This window comes from Dipodomys merriami, unplaced genomic scaffold, assembly GCF_024711535.1.
Source record: "Dipodomys merriami isolate MVZ:Mamm:240054 unplaced genomic scaffold, mDipMer1.0.p SCAF_7, whole genome shotgun sequence".
Lineage (NCBI taxonomy): Eukaryota > Metazoa > Chordata > Mammalia > Rodentia > Heteromyidae > Dipodomys > Dipodomys merriami.
In genome coordinates this window covers 18,650,738-18,672,113 of record NW_027206290.1, presented here as the reverse complement: position 1 = coordinate 18,672,113, position 21,376 = coordinate 18,650,738, and the positions used below count along the sequence as shown (strand labels likewise).

At 45.9% G+C, this 21,376-nt stretch overlaps 1 protein-coding gene across 2 annotated transcripts in view; it reads left to right on the top strand.

Annotated features, from left to right (window-relative positions):
• Window positions 1–4,037: 4,037 nt before the first annotated feature.
• The window catches only part of Tgfbr3 (transforming growth factor beta receptor 3), a 173,025-nt gene continuing 155,686 nt past the window's right edge, over window positions 4,038–21,376 (top strand). The window contains exon 1 of one of the 2 annotated variants that reach the window (XM_070007635.1): window positions 4,038–4,262. The gene's annotated coding sequence lies outside the window, so the exon portion shown is untranslated. The remainder of the gene's footprint in view (window positions 4,263–21,376) is intronic. The other variant, XM_070007636.1, reaches the window with a different exon arrangement.

Here is a 21,376-nt window from a genome sequence, read left to right as displayed (position 1 = left end):
TGTTTCTGTGTGGTTTTATGACAGAGATAGTTTAAGTCTTTGTTTAGGCATCAGCCCAAATTTCTTGCTGTGGGTATCTACTACTATGTGTGTGTGTGTGTGTGTGTGTGTGTGTGTGTGTGTGTGTGTGTGCATGTGCGCGCGCGCTAGTCCTGGACTTGAATTCAGGTTGTAGGCACTGTTCCTAAGCTTTCTGTTGCCCACAGTTGGTGCTCTATCATTTGAGCCACACTCCCTGAGTGGACAATAGTGCTCACAATGGAACTTCAGGTTAGCTTTAGGAAATAAAGAGATTTATGTTTCAGGCAAAAGGCTGAGTTTTTTTTCCCCATAAACATTTATAGACCTAAGTGTTATACCTGAGTGCTTTTGATCTTTTTTGGGGGGGAGGGGAGGCCGCCCTGAGTACAAAATAACATGTTTTAATTCATAACACCTTTTCTATGGTCTTCTCCCAGATCAAATTCAGAAAACAAAAAACCAGGAGAAATCAAGAAGGGGCCAGTTCTCTGGGGAGGCTGTGGAGAGGGGGAGAAGGCAGAGTCCTGCAGGCCAGCCTCTGGTTACAGGAACAGCACCCCTGGGAGCTCATCCTTTGAAGAGCTCAGACCAGGGGAATCCCAAGAGATTTCACTGTCCCTGAAATGGCCGTGTTTTCGTGCTTCATCAGAATCCCCGTGGAAGGACAATGGAAGATGGATAAGGGAGCCATTATTTGGAGGCTTCTGCTCTGTCTTTGCAGGAACTTGGAAGTTACAATGGGGAAACTTACTGAAGATTTTTATTTCCAGTTTCTCCAAGCAATATCCCATGTCTGCATCAAGTGTTGGTGTAGACTTTGCCTTGCAAACAGGTTCATCTGAGAAGAACTCCCCCGCTCCCCAACTCTGTTAATTGGACATTTGCCAGCTGCACATTTTTATCCGTGAAAAGCAAGTTCTACTTTGAAATATAGATCTAGGAAATGTGTTTTGAAAATGATGGCAGTTGATAACGATGCCATATAAAACACTTGTAGATACGAATTGAATCAGTAATGATCGGTCAGCCAAGCAGAAAGCGCCATAATGCACAAGACAGTGTGCTGTCACAAGAATGTTAGAGCAACATTTGGTTTGTGTTCTGTCACACGCTTGTAAATGGGATTGTGCAACAGCCCTCAAAGGTGTTGGCTGTATTAGACAAACTTTTAAGTTAGTGAACAGTTTGGGGTAAAAGGACTCCACTTTTAGGTGTTGGTAATAGGGTAAAATTTCTCCTAAGCAAACTTTTGTTTCTATCTTTTGCAACTTTTAAAGAACTGATTGAAAAAAAAAAAAACACCCAACAATCCACAACCCAAGCTTTTCTCTTCAGGTGTGGAAAAGGGTTCACTTTTGCCTGTTACATGATGTTCAGGCCCAGACAGAACACACACTGAAGGATTGATATCTGGCACTGACAATTGCTGGTTGTGAGGCCCAGAGCTAGTTTTCTAACCTCTCTGTGCAACCTTTTCTAATGTCAAATGCAGATAACATAGTCATTATAGATTTAATGAGTGAAAGTCAGCAAAGCGTGAAGCATGTGCTACTGTATAAGGACTTAAAGAAAGAGAAATAATCAGATGGCTTTAAAAATGATTTGGTCAGCTGGGTGCCAGTGGCTCAGGCCTGTAATCTTAACCACTCAGGAGGCTGAGATCTGAGGATTGAACTTCAAAGCCAACCAGGGCAGTCTATGAGACTCTTATCTCCAATTACCCCTCCCCCAAAAGCTGGAAGCAGAGCTGTGGCTCAAGTGGTAGAGTGCAAGCCTTGAGCAAAAAAGCTGAATGTGAGGCTTTGAGTTCAAATCTAGTGGCATGTGCGCCTGCGCGCACGCACATACACACACACACACACACCATACACACACACACACACACACACACACACACACACACACACACACACACACACACACATACAACCCAATATGGTCTTTTAGAAGCCTATGGTCCTTCTTTCTGTAAGGGGCAGTTTAGTCTATGGTGTTAATTTTCTGTGTTTGTCCACTTGTCTGCTAATCAAGGAGCGCTGGAGACATGCTGTTTGCTATGAGTCACTGTAAAATAGGACATCCACACCTAGACCACGTGGCTCCTTGGGAGACACGGGGCCGCTGCCTCCAAACATCTCCGATGCAAGTTAGATAAGGTGCACCGCTTTATGTCAGCGCTCTGGGGAAAAGTCTGCTTAAGAAAAAGGATTTACTAGAACAAACGATCAAGGTAGTGCCTCAGACCAAAGGGAAGCTAGTAACAAACACTGTAACCTGGAACCTAGTTCCAGATGAAACCAATGAAAGGAGATAAGCCATCCCATAGAAAGGGCCTAATTTTTCCATTAATTAAAAGCAGGGAGCCAGATATGGTGGTGGACGCCTGTAATTCCAGCACATGGGAGGCTAAGGCAGGACAATCTCAAGTTCCAAGGTCATGGTGGGGTGGGGGGGGTGGGGGGTGGATCTAAAGAGGCATCTCTTTAGACACTGTCAGTTTTGTAAATGCTAACAACATTTCTTGCTTCTTTTCCTCATCTTCTAGTGAAACAAATTAAATACTCATGACATAAGCTCAAGGTAAGTGAATGTTTAAATCCTAGCCTTTTCACTTCATTAGCTATAATGTCTTGGCAAGTTATAAGGCCTGTTCATACATAGGGCCTACATTTGGTATCCTGCTTGGCATAGATGAATCATTTACTAGATGGTAGTGGTTATTAATCCCCCCTCCCCACCTTGGTCGGTCTGTCTGTCTGTCTGTCTGTCTCTCTCAGTAAAATGGCATGGAGAGAACCATTTTATTTAGAAAGCCTTAACATGACTGAGGATTTAAATGTGGGATTAAATATTCACACCCAGTTCAAGTATTCATGTCTACACTTGAAACTAAAACTTGATAACTTGAGGCATGAATCCAATGTAATCTGAGCCCAGTCTTAAGGCCTTAAACATAGTCTATACAAAGGCTTAGGTTAATTCTACTACCTGGATTTTGTTCCTTTTGCCCTCACATAGTTGGTGCTAAATAAATGGTGGCATCAGTGGTTCATTGAAGGTTTTGCAATATTCAGTTGATTAGCGACATTTAACCTTTGTGAATAAGTTCCCAGTCAGGTGGATTTTCTATGTATAGGTACAAGAGAAAGATGAAAATAATGGCTTTCCAAATAATGATACAAGTAACAGTAGTAACAGTAGTAGTAATAGTAGTAGTTCTCTGTGTTGTGTGTGTGCTGGTACTGGGGCTTGAACTCAGGACCTGAGTGTGGTCCCTTAGCTTTTGAGCCACACTTCTACTTCTGGCTTTTTGCTGGTTAATTGGAGATAAGTGTTTTCCTGCCCTGGCTGGCATTGAACCTCGGTCCTCAGATCTCAGCCTCCAGAGCAGCTAGGATTACAGGCATGAACTACCAGCTTCAGCAAAGTAGTCATTTCAGACAGCTCTCCAATTCCATTCTCCATCGACGAAGGAGCAGAGTAGTCGTTCAGGAAGAACTCCCCTAGGCCAAATCCGTCATTTTACACAAGACAGAAGCTGAAGAGACTAAGCCATTTGTTCACTGGCAGAGTCAGGACGTGAGGCCTTCTGAGATCAGTCATTTTGCCCCTGGGAGACTTTCCAGTTATTTAAATACACAGTGTGAACAGGTGTATCAAGGTGTTGATCTGAGGAATGCATCCACTGGCACAGGTCACAGGGCACAGGTCACAGTTCAGGGACCAGACCTGGCCTGGTAATACTGACATTTGTATTCGTTTATTTAGGCCTCTCTGGTGGTTGGAGGGAAGACCCCGGGGTGGAGCTGGGCTCCGGGCCCGGCGGGGAGGGGGGGGGAGGCGGAGGGCGGGCGCGGGGGAGGAGCCCGCGGCCCCAGGGCCCGGCACGGCCGGCGGAGGGCGCCCCGCCCCCGCGCGCTGATTGCTGCGCGCCCGGCCCGGCCCCGCCCGCGCGTGGAGCGAGGGGCGGCGAGCGCCCGGGGCGGCCCGGCCGGGGACACCGAGGGCTCCGGGGACCGCGAGCCGCACTCTCCTCTTCCCGGGGAGCGAGGGCGGCCAGGCCTGCGGCTCCGCGCGCTACGCCGCTCCCTCCGCGCCGTCCTGAGCTCCGTGCCGGAGGCGGGCGACCCCAGCGGGGCCGGATGGCGTAGCTCTGCGCTCGGGCCGCGCCGCCGCCGGAGCCCGGGGCTGGGCGGGGACCGCCGCGGGTGATCGGCCCGGGACCCGCTGCCGCCTCCGAGGTACGAGGGAGCGGGACCCGTGCGGGGCGGCGGCTTCTGCGGGGTGACGCGGGGTGGGGAACCCCCGGGGCCGCGGAGGGCGGCGGGGTCCGGCGGGGTCTCCGCTGGGGGCCGCGGCACCAGCGATCGGGAATTCTCCACGTTCGCTCTTCCCCGCGGGGCGCCCCAGGCGCTTCCCCCCGGGACGCGGGGCGCCGTCGGTGGGAAGCGCGTGCGGTGCGGTGCGGGGGTGGGGGGAGCGCGGTTCCGGGACTCGTACGCCCCGAGCCGTGCGCGCCTTCGGGGCGCTTTGCGGGGCTGCAGCCCCGGGGCGCGGGGGGTGGGCTCGGCCACGCCCCCCGGGGTGCGTGGGGAGAGGTTGGAAGAATCCCCGCGTGTTCCCTCGGTTCTGGGGGATTTGGAAGCCGGGGTCTGCGGACGTCGTTCCCCCCCCCCCGCGTCCCGGAACCCGCGCGTGGGGCCGCCGCGCCGGAGGAGGCTTGGGGGACCGCACCGAAAAAAGCAAATAAAAAGAGCTGCGGGGAGAAAATCGCCCCATTTCGCTGAGCTGGGAAAGCCGGGGGGCGTCGTGTCCCGGCCCCTCGAGGCCGCGGCGAGGACCCGGTGATGGAAGGTGTGTGTGGCCGGGACGAAGGCAGAGCCGCCCCGCGCGGGTGTGAGCGCGACCCACTCGGGCCGGGGGCCGCGGGGAGCCCCAGGGGGCCCCGGGGGAATCCGGGGGGGGGCCCCGGGGGAATCCGGGGGCTGGGATACCGTGTTTGCGCAGCTCCAGCGCTCGGATGATCTTTTAATCTTCCTGAAATCGGGTACTTTGGAGTCAGAACGCACATGTTTCTGCTGACTGATGATGATGATGATGATGATGATGATGATGATGATGATGACGATGATGACGACGACAGCCACCAGCGCGCCTTGCTGTGTCCAGGCACCTGGCGTCTTCGCCGATTGCTTTTTTCCTTTTTAAAATTTTTACATTTTTTTTTGTTACCATACGTTAATAGTACAGGGGGGGTTTCCTCTGATCATTTCATAAATATGTCCAGTATACTTCGTTGTTGTTGTTGGGCTGGTACTGGGGCTTGGTACTGGTACTCCAGGCTTTGTACTCTTTCTTGTCTCTCAAGCCTGGCACTCTACCACTTGAGCCACACCTCCACTTCCAGCTGTTTGCTGAGTAATTGCACCCAAGAGTCTTGCAGACTTCTTTTGCCCCTCGAGGGCAAGGTTGAGTCTTCTCTGCCCAAGACCATGAACAGCTTTCTTAGCCTTGACCTCCGAATGTCCCTGGTCACTGGAGGGGTGGTGGTGGTGGGCTTTGGGGGGGTCAGATTTGTTTCTGGTTTGTTCCTGTGCATCAGTCCATAGAGATCCTTCACCCCTTCCATAGAATCCTAATGCTTTTTGTTGTTGTTTGTTTGTTTGTTCTGGATCTGGGGCTTGAACTCAGGGTCTACCACTGTTGCTTGCCTTTTTCCCCCCCCTCTCAAGGCTGACCCTCTACAATTTGATCCACATTTCCACTTGCAGTTTTTCGCTGGATAATTGGAGATAAAGAGTCTCAGACTTAGTGGTCTGGGTTGGTTTTGAACCTCAACTCTTAAATCTCAGTCTCCGGAGTAGCTAGGACTAACAGACAGGAGCTAACATAGCCTTTGCATCTGATTAACTTAGGTGATTATCCGTGTACGGATGAGAGCCCAAAGACAGCTCCCTCGGGCTCCAAAGAAGTATAAATAGAACTCTGCCTTGTGTTCCTATGGGTCTTTATTCTTAATTTCTTTTATGAATTCACCAGGCATTGTTGACCACAGTTCCTTGGCTTCCTTAGGAAACAGCTTGAGGTTGGCACAGGAGGCAGGGAAATAATTCTTACCCCCTTAAGGGCTATTAAAATGGAATTGATTTTGTGCCATTGTGTCAGTTAAAGGATGTGGCTCTGTTTCTTGATGTTCTCTGCCTTTGGCTTTCATTCTGCATTGTTTAGCGGTTCAAGGCTTCAGTGTTTCTCCCTCCCCCCTCCCCCATTTAATCTCTTTGTTGTTTGTCAATTTTAATTTTTCCTGTTGTGATAGAACCTGACCATTGCCTAGCAGCTTAGCTCCACTGTGGATTCAGCTCATGTTTTCCAATGTGAAGATCACCACCAAATTGCTTTTTGAACTCCCCAGCACTTCAAAGGCAAAATCCCTGGAGAGTCATTGTTAGGTTTCCATGATCAGCCAACAGGGGGCGCACAGCATACTCTTGATGTCTAGCGGGCACCTAAACCTGTTGGTAGTGAAACTTACATGTTGAAAGTGGAAAATGTGGCTTTATCTAGCAGAATAACCAAGTTGCTTTCTGAGTTTGCATTGAAGAACTGGGTTTAATTTCAACTAATTAAAGATGACCTTGAGGGAAGGGTCTGTATATCGAAGGGTCTGTATGGTGGACCGGACAGATATTGAAATACACATTACAGGACTGGGGATGTAGTTCAGCAGGAGAATGATGGCGTAGATATATAATGTCCTGAGTTCCCCCTCCCCCCACCATTTATTTTCCTTAAAAGTCATGTAAGTAAACTATTTCTTTTATAGTTTGAGTAATTTTTCAGGTCCCTACCTCCTTCCCTTCCTCCCTCCTTCTTGTTGAACCCAGGACCTTACCATCTACACAAGTGCTCTACCACTTGAGCTTGGCTTTTCTAAGTGTAAGATTATAAAAGATTATTAACTTAAACTACAATTCACTTACTATGCATTCTTCAGAGATGTGTGTTTTAGTAACAGGTCGACTATCACTAACAGAAATGCTAAGTATCAAGAAGTGTTCTAATTTCTTCGGACTCTGGAATATATGCACATACCTAATAAACTAGCACGGGGAGGTAACCCAAGGCTAAACACCAAGTTTGTATTTCACATATACGTTATAATGTAAAAGTACTTGCATGCAGTATTTTTTGGTGCCCCTGAGTCCTGGCTCCCATTGTCTCATGAGGACAGGCATAGAATTTTCCATTTGTGTCTGTTTGGTGCTGAAGTGTAGGATTTTGGAGCATTTTTGATTATTGATAGAATTAATTTGCATAGTAATAGTTTGACTTTTATCTGATATCAGTGCCGGCATCTGTGATGTGTGCATGGACAGGCACACCTATCTATAAAACATTATCAACATGGAAGAATTCATAAACATGGAGAAGTCAGTCAAAAAGATTTTGGAAAAAGGTGTTTTTTTTTTGTTTTTTGTGTCCGTCATGGGTCTTGAACTTTGGGCCTGGGCACTGTCCCTGAGCTCTTCAGCTCAAGGTGAGTGTTCTACCACTTGAGCCACAACATCACTTCCTGGAAAAAGTTTTTCTAATCTTTATAGTTTGGTGGGCCAGTTTCTTTACTTATGTATCATGTAGTATTATTTTAAAATAACTGTCCTGTGTAGCCACTTCTTTCTGTATTGCAGCATTTTACTTAAACAGGAGTCACTTTTATGTAGGAGCTCATTTAGTTTTAATTTACAAGTGTTTAACCTCTCACTACCATGCCTAATCTGGTTTTAGAGTTTGTCAAATTAGCGTCCTCACTTGGTTCTCCAAGTGCTGGGAGCTACAAAGGTGTAAGCTTGCCTAGGGAGTTCACCTCCAGCCTTTAAGGACCGGTTAAATTAGTTTTCTGAAGCTGTTGTCTCATTCTATTTAAGACTCAAAGGAATTAATCGTTCCCTTTTACATGCAAATTTGGCTGTGTAGTGTCTCTTAGTCTCCTAACTCCAGGGAAAGAAAAAATATCCTTTGGCATCACTACTGATTTCTTTCCTCATTAAGTCACCAGTTTCCTAGGATCCTAACTGCTGAAAGGTTCAGATTTTGTTTAAAACCTCCAGTTAGAATTTGAGATTTGCGCTTGCATTGAAGAACTAGGCTTAATTTGAGCTAATTAAAGATGACCTTGATGGGTCATAGGGTCATTTATAGAATATTCTTCCTGGATGATTGAATATTCTTCCTGGATGATTGAGCTGTGTTGATTTTAAATTATTCATTCTTGGTCAGTCATTTTCAAATGGTTTTTCTTTGTCTTTTTATGCTATGGAATAAAAAAAATTAATGGTCAGAATTATTAGCTAATAGAAAACTTTATTTTGTATTTATTTTTGGTAGTGGGGCTTGAATTCTCTGGGCCTGGGCGCTGTCCCTGAGCTTTCAGCTCAAGGCTGAGCACTCTACTACTTAAGTCACAGTGCCATTTCTGGTTTTCTGGTGGTTAATTGGAGCTAAGAATCTCATAGACTTTCCTGACTGGGCTGGCTTTAAACCGCAATCCTCAGATCTCAGCCTCCTGAGTAGTTAGGATGACAGGTGTGAGCCACTGACGCCTGGCTAACAGTGCTTTTTTTTTTTTTTTTTTTTGGTTGGGGGCTTGAACTCTGGGCCTGAGCGCTGTCTCTCAGCTCTTCAGCTCAAGGCTACCGCTCTACCACTTGAGCTACAGCTCCACTTCCGGTTTTCTGGTGGTTTATTGGAGATAAGAGTTTCATGGACTATACTGCCTGGGCTGGCTTTGAACCGCCATCCTCAGATCTCAGCCTCCTGAGTAGCTAGGATTACAGGTGTGAGCCACTGGTGCCCAGCTAACACTGCTTTTTTTTAAAATTAATTTTTTTTTTTTTGGGTCCAGTCGTGGGGCCTGAACTCTGGGCCTGGGCGCTGTCCCTCAGCTCTTCAGCTCAAGGCTAGTGCTCTACCACTTGAGCCACAGCGCCACTTCCGGCTTTTTTCTTTTTTCTTATGTGGTGCTGAGGAATTGAACCCAGGGCCTCATGCATGCAAGACAAGCACTCTACCACTGAGCCACCTTCCTAGCCCTAAAATTAAATTTTAATAACACAATTTCAACCAGTCCACTGGAGGAATTTCTTTATGTTTACAAACTTCTTAAATTATTTTTACATTAAAAAATGTTAGCAACTTTTCTTTTTGAAAATATTATTTGAGTTGGGGTAAACATAAGGTTTTAAAAACTTAATAGTAAGCTTGCAATGACATTAGGGATATGGACACTGAACTGAAGAGTGGAGCTAGGCTCAATAAAAAGCTAGGCTTAGCTGGGTGCTGGTGGTTTATGCCTGTAATCCTTGCCACTCAGGAGACTTGAGATCTGAGGATTAAAGTTTCCAGGAACAAAGGTCTGTGAAAGTCTTTTCACCTCCAGTTAACAGCATCCAGGCCCTGAGTTCTAGCCCCAGGACCAGCACATGCACACACAGAGAATTGTATCACAAATAACATTGAGTCATTAAGACATCTGTGTCACTGGAAGAGAATTAAGTGTACTAAGATCTATGGCCTTAATTCCACTCTTGGAATGATAGCAGTGTTTCTTTGTAGTATTTCATAAAATGCAAGCTGTTGCTAATTTGTTCAGTTTTTAGTCAAGTTGAAATGAATAAACACCACTTGGAAAGGCTATACAAAAGAGAGCTGCATCCTCATCCTGGGTTCTGTCCATGTCTAGATTTCTTGTTTTCTGTCTTTTGAAATAGCACATTTGCTTGTTAATTGACACAAGCTTAATTCTTCTCTGCTTGCAAAGCCTGTAAGAATTAGCACAGATTTCCAACCATTCTCCCTCCTTACCTTAGAGGCAAGTGATTTTGATCTCTTACTTTCTCAGCCAAATGTGCAATTTTTGTTGTATGTGTATGTGTATTTGATGCAATAGTAATATGAATTCTGCCTAAGGCCACCACTGTCATTTGGACCTTGCTCTACTTTTGTTTTTTTTTTATTCTTCAGTTTTTTCAGGCCTGAGATGGAGGCTTCACAGGCTGACAACTATTTAGATGGGATTACAAAACACATTTTTTAAAATTTTTATTTTTATTTTTTGCCAGTCCTGGGACTTGAACTCAGAAATCAGGGAGTGGGCACCTGTCCCTGAGCTTCTTTCGCTAGCACTCTACCACTTGAACTACAGTGCCACTTCCAGCTTTTTCTGTTTATGTGGTGCTGAGGAATCGAACTGAGGGCCTCATGCATGTGAGGCAAGCACTCTACCACTGAGCCACCTTCCCTGCCCTCCAAAACATATTTAAAGAGGAAAATCTGTAGTAAGATTCCCCACAATCCTATCGTTGGCTATCATCCTATATCTGCTGCTTCTCGTTTCTGTCTGGGAAGGGAGTATTATGCTCATAATTCGATGATGTTGATAGGTGCCTCCAGTCTGAAACTGGTCAAGTTCATCTTTTAGAATCAGATACCACTCTGTTTCCTGGATGGTCATTTACAGTGACATCTAAACTCTTAGCTGTAACTCCACTCTGGGGAAAGGCAATGCAGGAGCATCATATTCTCCCAACCTCTTGCCCTGGATCTGCATGGAAGAGGTTCTTTGGATGCTGTTTGTAACAGAAAACAAGAGCAAACCACAGTCCCCAAGCCCCAAACATCTACAGCCACAAAAACACCTGCTTTCCTGTCCTTCCCAGTGCATAAGTAATTCATGGATCCATGCCCGAAAGTCAGAGGTGGTATGAAATGGCAGATGGGCCATTTGTGAAAACACTTTTAAGTGGATTAGTTCCTGGGGGGGGGGGGCGGGATTCTTTAGCCAATCATCTTTACAGATTGGGGCCCTTGAACTCTTCTGTGGGTGGCCTGGTGTTGGAGGTGGAGCTCTGGGATTCACAGGTGTGAGGAGGTGGGGACCAGGGGGTGGGGTAGAGGGTCAGAATACCAAAGGCCCTGAGGAGGGGCTGACAGAACTTTGGATTCCTTCTTTATTGTTTTCTTAACAATGGAAATGGGATGAATATTCCTTTCCCACTGGGGACTAGGCTTTGTTAGCATTTGTAGTGATTTATGTGTTTTGATAGCGGGATGTTGGTTTTTGGAGGCAAAGATGCATGGGTGGCTCTTTATGAAATTTCACTTCCTAGTTATCTCCGTGTATGATAGATAACTGTTGGAGCAGAATTGGGCTTTCCCCCTTCCCTCCCCCGCCCGCCTTTCTCCTCTTTTGGAAGGTCGTCTGAGGTGAGCTAGTGAGATTGCAGGCATGTGACCCCATCCGCATTCATGCACTCCCTCAAGTGCTCTTGGGTGCTTCTCACTCTGTTGGTCAGGGCTTGTCTCGTTCCTGGTTGGCTTTTATCTGTCCAGCCAGAAAACCTCAACACAAAACACTTCTGAGGGTCTCATTCTGTGCTATTAGACCCGGTGCAGTTGGCTGGCAGATGCAGTTCAACTTAGAGGGAAAACACTGTTGACTCATAGCATACACGTTGAATCCTTGCAGAGTTACATCTTCCTGGTGTGTAGGAGCTGTTTCTCAGCTAAGTGTTTACTCTCTTCTGCCAAAGCCTCTCTGAGATCTACTCTCTATCCTCTCCCCTCTCCTTCTTCTCCTCTTGCTTCTCTCTTCCTTCCCCTCTCTCCTCTTTACTCCCTCCTCCCCCTCCTCTTCCTCTTCTTCCTCCTCCTCTTCCTCTTCTCCCTTCTCTCCCTCTCCTCTCCCTCTCCTTCCTTGTGCCTGTCCTAGGGCTTGGGCCTGGGCACTGTCCCTGAGCTTTTGTACTCAAGGCTTGTACTTTACCACTTGAGCCACTCTTGTACTTTAGCCTTTGGATGGTTGGCTCATTGGTGGTAAGAGTCTCAAATCTCATCCTCTTGAGTAGCTAGAATTTCAGTGCCACCAGCACTCAGCCTTGTTTTTGTGACTTTAGGGAGGTTGCTGCTGGCCACCTATTTATCAGCTATCATAGGAAAAGCACATAGGCTAACAACTGGTTTTGTGAGGACATCCCGTATACCTGCTTTGTCTTGACTCCATGCTCTTCTTAGCCACGCAGCTACACTTGTCACTCAGCCAGGGGAACGTGACCACTCCTTACGTTCATGTTTCTTCTCTGTTTCTGCTTCTGTGGCATTTTTATTTCATTATTCGAGCTTTTAATTCTGCCCTGTGTGGGGGCCAAATAAATTTCCTTTAGAATCTGTTCTACTAAATTCTTGAACAGTTCTCGAGAAAGTATTCCATGTAGGTACTTTGCTGGGTAGGCAGGACTTGGGGTAATACTTGAATGGGACACAGGTGTGCGCACGTGCAAAGCAGGCTGCCACTTAGTTTAAATGGAAGCTAGCGGAGGGAGGAGCTAACAGTAATAAGGGATTTAAATATTTCCTCTGGAATTAATATACATTTCAAGTAGGTAAGGGGTTTGCAAAAGATTTTTTTTTTTCCTCCTAAGGTTAGGATTCTGTAGTTGGCAACTCTCACAGCCCCAAAGATCCTGTTCTCTAAAAGCCAGGAAAAAGCAGTCTGTTTCTAATTATGTATCACAAAAACTAGTGAAATTAAGCCAAGAAAAAATGATCCCTTGGGAATGGGGTTGCCCTTTTTTTTTTTTTTCTGCAAAGGGTAAAGGAGAAAGAACTGGAGATGGAGATGCATTTTTAAAGCAATCTGCTAGTTTTTCTGTTGGTGTTCAGAATTTTCCCCCCTCCACCCTGTGCTCCATGTTGGAAATGAAGAAGCCTTTTAGGATTGTTTTGTTTATCAGCGAGCACCAGGATAGTAGAGGTTAGACAGCATCTGCTGACAGTAAGGGTCTAGGTTCACTGCTGTGGTACTTCCTATTTGAGGGCTGCTGGGTTAGGAGCGCATATCAGCATATCTGGTCGTTGCTGGCTGTTTTGTTTTTGTGAGTTTTTTTTTCCTTGGGGAGGGGTATACCTTTATCATGCTTTGGATTGAAGTCCAGATAGTAAGGAGAAGAACCTAGGGGTAGTATGGTAACAAGAGGCCTGGTTGGATGATGCATGAGTGATTGGATTGTCCTTGATTTTCGGCAGAGCAGCTAGCCTTCCTGAGAGCCCGCTGCTAGTTTCAGGATGAATGGATGAGATCCCACCCACCACCCTACCAGAGAGAGTCAGAATCCTTAGCCAGCATCTTCTCTGCCCTCTCCCTGATGAATTGCTGCATTCATTGCTCTTTTTTGGTCTATATGTGTTTGTTTCTTTTTTTAAAAATGTCTCAGCTTCCTCTCTTAAGTTCCTGATCTCTTTACCATCTTCTATTAATGATCGATCCTTTTTTCTTATCCCTTTTTTTTTCTGTTGCTGTAGCAAAGTACTTGATGCTAGGTGACTTACAGAGAATAAAGGTTTACTCAGCTCATGGTTCTAAAGGTTGGGCAACTGGTAAGGTAACTCCTGCTGGTGAAGGTTTCTCTGCAGAGGCAGACAGTGTACTAGCTCAGGTGTCACAGTCCCATCAGAGTAGGCTTCTTTTCATCTTAATTGCCTTTCAGTTTCCCCACTTCTAAATACCATCGGTAGATTATGCTAATTACAACCTGAGTTGCAATTTCTCCTTTCTTTTTCCCTCTTTTTCTCATTCTACATTTGGTTGCTTTGATTTCCCTGCTTCAATAGCTTTCAGGTGGTTTTTTTTCTTTTTTCTTTTTGGCTTATTTTTCCTTTTTGTGCTAGTCCTGGGGCTTGAATGCAGGACCTGGGTGCTGTCCCTGAGCTTTTGTTTGCCTAAGGTTAGCAACACACACACACACACACACACACACACACACACACACACACACACACACACACACACACACACACACACACACACACACACACACACACACACACACACACACACACACACACACACACACACACACACACACACACACACACACACACACACACACACACACACACACACACACACACCCTACCTACCTTCCTTCCACAAACCCAAGGCTGACATATAAGCCTCTGTCTCTCAAGCCTCTGTCTCTCAACACACACACACACACACATATACACACACACACACACACACACACACACACACACACGCCTACCTTCCTTCCACAAACCCAAGGCTGACATATAAGCCTCTGTCTCTCTAATACATGATTACGTACCTGGTTAAAAAGCTGTCCTGGACTAGAATATATACTTCCTAAGTGTGGGTATTTCTATGTTTTATGTCTTGTTGAATCCTATATCTAGAATAGTGGTGGCATAGAGCAAGCACTTGGTAACTATTTGTTGCATGAATAAATCAGGAGAAGTAGATCTTGGTGAGTTTCTTACAGCTGCAATTAAACACATGGGGTTTTTAAAAGGGGAGATACAAGATCTGTCTGGAAGATTCGATTTCTAAAAGCCCCGTGTGTGAGACTCATCAGACTAGAACACTGATCTTTTGAGTTTTCGGACTTGAAGCAGAGGCCCAGGCGCTCCCGGCCTTCCAGTGGTTTGGGAAGACTGCCATTGTACCTCCAACAGGCCTGCGCTTGCTGAGCTCTCCCTCTGCCTGTGGTTTGCCCTTTAACCCTTCCGCTACAAAGATGAAAGGAAGCATAGCAGTAGAGGAAGGAGCTGGAGGAGAGGCTGTGTGGGGCAGAGGGGCAAATGTCCTGTGGCCTTGACATCCTGCTGTGGCTCTGAGCCCGTGCTGATGGTGGCTCTTGGAACCTTTCAGAGTTGCCCTGCCTGAGGGCTGTGCTCTGGGGAACATCTTGAGATGGCCAGAGAAGTCTGAGTTTTTTTTCTTCACTATTGCTTTCTTTGAAATGTTTATTTTAGGGAACCGCTCCCCCCTCCCCAAGAAAAACATTGGACAAAGGACTTTTGTGCAATTAGAATCCCACCTTAATTTTGAAGTGGGGTTTTTAATCCTTGCTAAGGTGTTGGAAGGCAGGTGGACTGACGCTGGCTTCTGTCAGAGATAGGTGGTAGGTGGATCTCTGTCCAGTGAGGGCAAGAAGGGCAAGAAATCCCATTCTGAAGTGACAGATGTTAGGGCACAGGAGGGGTGAAGAGCATCGTCGTTTGTATTGGCTTTGCCTCCCACTCTCACTGAGATCACAGCAGAACGCCTCCTCCAGGAAGGAGAGGAAGGGCTCCTCAGCCTAGCAAGGAAGTCTTAAGGCTTAGGAGAAAGTTATTGCCTAACAATAACTTGCTAGTAATAGTGTTGCTGCAGCAGCAGCTGCTGCTGCTCCTCCTCCTCCTATTCCTGCAGCTCCTCCTTCTCTTCTTCTTCTTCTTCCTCTTCCTCCTCCTTTTTTTTTTTTTTTTTGCTGGCACTGGCTTTTGAACTCAAGGTCTTGTGCTCTTGCTTAGCTTTTTCTCCTTAAGCTAGTCCTCTACCACTTGAGCCACAGCTCCACTTCTGGCTTTTTGCTGATTAATTGGATAAGAGTCTCATGGCTCTTCCTGCCTGGGCTGGCTTCAAAACAGGATCCCTAGCTCTCAGCCTCTGGAGTAGCCAGGATTACCAGCGGTAGGATTAGTTGGCTAGAATTAGCAGATTACTGTGCCCTATTCTATCTCAGATATTAAAATCAAAGGGTTATAATGGAGTATAAGCAAGGGAGTAGAGAAGCTCAGTGACCTAGCTAGGCTTTAAGTTCTGTGTTCAGTCCGGACGCCACCTTGTAATGATAAGCAGCAGAAAGCGTAGGGTGCAGAAATCTTGGATGTGAGGAGGTGGTCCGTAGAGTTTCACAAAGATAGGTGAACAGTCTACTTGTGGAGCTGAAGAAGATGTGGTCTGTCTTGATCTCAAGGAGTGTGTCCCCACTGCCTCCTGGGTTTGGTGGTCTTGCTTGGGGATGAGTCTGTGTGCCTGGGCTTTTAAGGATGCACTAGCCTGAAAAAACTCTAGAAGCCTGGGTGATCAGGAGAGGGAGGGGGGTAGGGGGGTAAGCCAGGCTTTCTGTTTATTCTGTGGCCTCTGGATCTCATGCCTTCTTCCCAGACTCTCTTCCTTTTCTTTTCTTCTTTTTCTGGCCACTGACACACAGCCCCATGGGACTTTAATCTTTGGGGATAATAGATTTCTCCAGGTGAGACAGGCAGCTAGTGCGATGTAATGATAGCTTTTGATCCCGTGCACGCAGTCTCATCTGATGTTTGGGAGGACCCTGTAGCCCTGGTACATTCAAGTGGTTCTTGCTCAACAGAGGAAGGCCAGGCTGCCGTCAGATTTCAGCTCTCCATCCTTTCTAGGAATTGACTGATCTCCCAGCAGTCAATTCCAGGAGAATGTAAAAGCCCCAATGGGTGCCCTCTCCACCACACCTCTTCTTTCCTTTCCTTGTGAATACTACAGCCTTGCTTTCCTCCAGAGCTAGACTCTGGGAAAAGACCTACCCTGACTCCTCTTCCTCTTCTCTTTTTGTGCCAGCATTAGGGCTTGAGTTCCAGGAGCCATGCTCAAGGCTGCCTTGCTACTACTTGCTCCACTTATTGCTGAAAAGTCTTACAGAGTTTTCTGTTCAGGCTAACCTCAAACTCTGTGATCCTCAGATCTTAGCCTCTTGAGTAGCAGGGATTATAGGCATGAACTACCAGCACCTGGCCATACTCTGACTTTTTTTTGAGACAGGATTTCACTATATATCCCATTGGTCTCCAATGCAAAATTCTCTTGCCTCAGCCTCCTGAGTGCTAGCATTACAGGCATGCCCCACCATACCCAACTTTTTAATCTTTTAAACCTCCAAGCCCTCTTTAAAGGATAATTTTCTTTCAGAGTCATCTGTTTATTTCATAAGAACAAAAGAACACGTCTCTTTGCATGACTTCTGGATCCAGTGCCTGGCACAGAGTGGAGAAGATTTGTTGATAGAAGAGATGAAATACAGGAAATGAAATGTGTTGGCTAAATGTAAATGACGCTACCACCCTCTCTCCCCAGCCCTGTGTTTTTGCTGGTTATTTTGGACATGGGTTCTCACTGAATCACCTGCTAGGGCTGGCTTTGAACTCTGATCCTCTGGAGCTCAGCCTTTTGAGTAGCTGGGATTACAGATCTAAGTCCTTGGTACTTGGGTAGGTTTAATAATCTCTTGTATATCATCAGATATGTTAGCCACCTAAAAGTTAGTAATTTTTGAACTTTTTATTAGCTCTTTGCTTCTACTAGCTGTCCATTTTCCTACGGTTTTCCACTATGAGCCAGATTTGCTCTTGAAAAAGAAATCCTGGGGGCATTCAGGATTTGTTTGAGTAGACTTTTCTAGCTAGTTCCAGTATTTTCCACGTGCTCTGTAGACTCAACAGGGAATGAAGGAAGCGTGCCCAGGTCAGGGGCCTCTGAAGTAAACACAGAAGACACTGAAACGAGCAGACTTGCCTGCATCTTTTTCTTCTCTGTCTTAATTTCCTTCTCCTCCTCTGTTTCTGAGCAGGGTTTTCGTTTGGTTGGTTTTTGTTTTAGTATTTTCTGGAAGTAGGCCTTGAACTCAGGGCCTCATGCTCGCTGTTGGCTTTCTTTTCTGCTCAAGGCTGGCATTCTACCTACCACTGGAGTTATACCTTCACTTCATGCTTTTTGGGGGGTTAGTTGGAGAGAGAAGTCTCTTGGATTGTCTGCCCAAGCTGCCTTCAAACTGTGATCCTCACTTCTAAGCCTCCTGTGGAGCCAGGATTACAGGAATGAACCGCCAGTGCTCATTATCTTCTTCCTTCAATACATGAAGCTCTTTCTCAGCATCTTCTGTTAATTTGTGGATATTCAATGTTTTTGTCCCCTATGGGCCAAATGATTATTTTACAGTAGACTCTAGATTGTTCTGTGTGTGTGTGGGGGGTCTCAGAGAACCTATTTAAAGTTGGAAAGGAAGTGACAGTTCAGAAAGTCCAGAGAGATGGAGTGGCATCAGATGGCCTTTGCAAAGTGAGTGTGGTAGACCTCACAGAGAAGAGCAGTTTCTGTTTCCTGGTTTGATTTCAGAGCCCCAATTTCTCAGAAGCCTTGTAGCATCCAGCATTCTTCTCACGAGATAACAGGTCCCCAAGTTGTGTGATGTGCCCAGGTCTGGCCACAGATGGATATCAGCAAGGTGGGGGTCACATCCCTCTTAGTGTTAGGATGTTGTCACCACACGAGGCAGACCAGACAGAAATCTCCTGCAGCTTGTTTTCTATTTGGCCAAGTTCTGTGATGGAGAGAGTCTTCTCATATAAAAGCAGCAAAGCTCCCTCTTTGTCAGGAGCAGCAGCGTGGAGTTCCAACTTGTCTTCCACTTCCTTTGGAGATGTTTTAAGATCCGGTGTAAACTTGCTGTGGTTTGCCTTGGGCATCAAACTGTTTAGCTTGGCTCTGTTCTATCTGTAATTGCTGCATTTTAATAATTGCCCAATATTCTTGTCAGCAATTTGCAGTCTCTATTTTTTTAATAGAACCATTTTGCCTTTTTTCCCCACAGGTTCATTCGTACCTGCTTTAAGCCTCTGGATTAATGCAGCCCAGCCCTGCAGACCCTCTAGAATTGTGGATGGGGTGTCAAGGGCTTATTAAATATTTCTTCCAGGCTCCTGCTGCTTGGGTTTATGTCCACATAAAAGCCTCTCCAAGAAGCCATCCCCAAGTTTCTACAGGACTTCTAGAAATGGCTCTTAGCATTGGCTGAATCAGTGTATTCTTTTAGGGCAGTTTCTCCTGATCATTCAGGAAAATTGACTGTTTTGAAGAAGCAGGGATGGGGGGGAGTGAGGAAATAGAGATAAACTCTTGGCTGTTGTTGAATTTGAGTTTGGAAATTAAGAAGTTTTCATCTCATCTGAGGTATTGTGGAATGATGGTGACAGAAATGTTGGACCTCAAGACATGATTCAAGTCAGTGTGGCTTCCGATCAGTTTGGAAGCTGTGTTGTTTATTCAGTTTTTTAATTTTCTTTTTCTCTGGTTGTTTTGGTAACACCTCATATTGCTAGGAAGGACCTCTCTGTCAACTGAACCCTGCCCCCATCCCTTTAGTCAGCTATTGGAATTAGATCATAGTGCCTGAACTTGACTGATACTTCAGTTTCTTAGTGATCCTGTTGTTTGGTCTTTCTATCGGTCTGTCTCTCATTTGTTGTAATGTTTATTTTGCAATAAACCAGAGATTGAACTAGTTTTGACAGTAGTTTAAGATTTACAGAAGTGACCATGGCCTACTCTTTCTACTTTATCCATATAAATGCCTTGAAGAGCATGAATAAGTAATAATGATTATCATTTAACATTCAAAGCGCCTGGAGGCACTTTTCTAGCGTTGGATATATTGTAGATATTGACTAACAATCCTCAGAGCCGACCACCATCCCATTGTGCCTGACCATCTACCTAAATTTGGTAGGGACCAGAGTGGATTCATAGCTACACAGATGTCACATTGTTACCCTCATCCACATTGTTTTTTTTTTTTTTTTGGTCCGGTCGTGGGGCTTGAACTCTGGGCCTGGGCTCTGTCCCTCAGCTCTTCAGCTCAAGGCTAGCGCTCTACCACTTGAGCCACAGTGCCACTTCCGGCTTTTTTCTTTTTGCTTATGTGGTGCTGAGGAATCGAACCCAGGGCCTTGAGCATGCAAGGCAAGCGCTCTACCACTGAGCCACCTTCCCAGCCCCCTCATCCACATTGTATTCACACAGGCTTTTTTTTTTTTTTTTTAAATCACCATCTTATACCAAGATTGAACCACAGTTCCTCCTATACATATAATCATTTAATCTTAAGTCATATCTAAGAGATTCCTTTTGAAATTAGAAGCTTGTGTGTGTGTGTGTGTGTGTGTGTGTGTGTGTGTGTGTGTGTGTGTGTGTGTGTGTGTGTGTACTGGGGCTTGAACTCAGGGCCTTGTCACTGTCCCTGAGCTTTTGTGCTCAAGGCTAGCACTTCACCTCTTGAGCCACATCTCTGTTTCCTCCCTTTTTGCTGGGTAACTGGAGAAAAGTGTCAAGTTTTAATGGTCTTCCCTGCCCAGGCTGGCTTTGAACATCCATCCTTGATCTCAGCCACTGGAGTAGCTAGGATTACAGGCATGAGCCATGGGCACCTGGGTAAAATTAAAATATTCTAGTTACTATTTCTGGATAGATAACTCACACAGGCCAACAAACAGAAAACCCACACCCTCCCACCCATCCCCTAATGATCCAGTGGCCCCTTTGCTCATAGACATTTCATGTTACAACTGCCAGGAACCTTCCCATACCGTTGGATACAGTGGAACTTAAATGATTGAATCTCATTTTGCTGTTTCTTCCAAGTGAAGATGATGGCAGTTGGGTTTTGGGGATGATGCTTTCTGGGGAAGATGGTTCTGGAAAACAGCACCATCTTGCCTCACCCAGGGCTTAGATGGGGGCCAGGTTTTATTTCCGGCAGGGAAGAACCAGGCCTGGATAGTGGGCACTCCATGGTGTTCTACTCATTGACAACTTCTGTGTGTTGTGTCAGACTGAAGTGTACGTAGGGGGGAGGTAGACCAGGGGGGTGGGGTGGGGGAAGAGGTCTATGAGGGATTGTTAGGACCATGGTCGGGAGAGTAGGAATCTAGGTTAAGCAGACCATTATTAAAGTCACACATAAGACTGTGAATAGGGAGGTTTTAAGAAGAACATTCTAGATTATCTAGTCCAGTATTCAGATGGGCTCAGATGGGTCTGAAAGGCTGGGAAGAGCTTTTGTTCCTATTAAAATGTTGGCTAACAGTGGAGTTAAGAGCCTTCCTTTCTCCTTCTATTTAAAAAAAATTTTTTTTTTTGCTGGTCGTGAGCCTTGAACTCAGGGCATGGGCACTGTCCCTGAGCCTCTGTGTTCAAGGCTAGTGCTCTGCCACTTGAGCCACAATACCACTTCCGGCTTTTTCTGCTTATGTGGTACTGAGGAATTGAACCCAGGGCTTCATGCATGCTAGGCAAGCCCTCTACCACTAAGCCACATTCCCTGCCTCCTATTTCTTCCTTTTTAATGGCTCTTTTTTTTTTTAAAAAGATGAATTCTCAGTATAATTTAATTTGATCCTTGTGATAACCCTGTCATTATAACATTAGGTTATCTCTAATCCGAGCTGTTTCTGCTTGCTGGTACTGGAGATTGGCAACTCAAGTGTCATTACAGCTGCTAGTACACACTCTAACTGGGTAGATCATAGCGCACCGCAGTTCTGTTCTGTAATCCTGAAAAATCTGTAGAAAGCCAAAGATTTAGCTAGATGCTGTGTTAGCCCAAGCTGCTGGGGAATGTGAGGTGGGAACATGGCTTGAGCCCAGTTCAAGGCCAGCCTGGGCAAACAGTGAGACCCTCTCTTAATAAAACAAGTAAACCCTGTTCAA